The following is a 1114-nucleotide window of genomic DNA, read 5'->3' on the forward strand; positions in this document are numbered from 1 at the left end:
GCCTTGGTCAAATTCTGGTGATAACAGCACCTCACGAGATGGACCAGGAAGGCCAAAAGAGGCCAGGTGGCGCGCCCAGCATGGGGGGCGTCACCCTACCTCTTTTCATATTCTATTCGACCGTCCGATTCGCTTGATTCGTTCGCACACGGGCTTTGTCTGACCTAAAAACTCCTATATAAAGGACTTTCCAAGGCTTCATCGAGGAGAGCGCCGCAAAAACGCTGAAACGGAGCCAGAACCAGCGAAGATTGGATGGGAAAACTCCGTTGCAGCCACCGCCAGAGGCATCTCCACCTTGTCCAACGTCTCCACCATCATCTCCCTGATGAAGAAAGAGTAGCCCACCTCTGGACTATGGGTTTGTGGCAGTAGCTTGATCTGTTTCTCACTTGTGCGTCATAGATGTAGTACCATATGAGCTACCTAGCATGATTATGGACATATATGTAATTCCTATGTGGTGGATCTTTATTCTATGATATTGATATATGAGAATGGAAACTATTATGTGTAAAATGTATTGAGATATGCATATCATGTATGCCATTCTTAAGTACTTGTTTTGATCTAACTCAAGAACATGTGTGGGGAGAAGTTTGTATTAGATGGATTAGCATGGTGGTAGTGATTAAATAGTGACAACAAATTAATGATCTACTATGGTATTTACCTTTCTTTTGCTGCCTTACTAGGGATAAAATGAATGCATGTGCTATAATTATCATGTGACATTGTGATAATCTTGTTTGTTGAAGGTAGCATATTTGATATTCAAACATTGTGTCAAATTACTTAAGGCTATACTCTGTTGATTCTTAATCCAAGATTTGATGGATTTTTCTGTTTCTTGAGGAGTATAAGAGCATTGGCGGAGCGTAGTGGACTCGATACTGGGCTGCGACCCCCCCCCCTCAAAAACTGCAAAAAAACAATTACTACGTATTACTCCCTCCGTTTTTTAATATAAGACGTCGTAGCATTCCACGTTCAAAAAAATTTAGGCATGGAAACTTTTCGAGTTTCCAATTATACCCTCCCTGTCGCGTCGGGGTCTCACTCCTCTCCCTCCGCCTCTGCCGCTCACTCTCCCTTCCCTCCATCGCCGCCCATC

The sequence above is a fragment of the Lolium rigidum genome, chromosome 5 (assembly GCF_022539505.1).
Source record: "Lolium rigidum isolate FL_2022 chromosome 5, APGP_CSIRO_Lrig_0.1, whole genome shotgun sequence".
In the NCBI taxonomy this organism is placed as follows: domain Eukaryota; kingdom Viridiplantae; phylum Streptophyta; class Magnoliopsida; order Poales; family Poaceae; genus Lolium; species Lolium rigidum.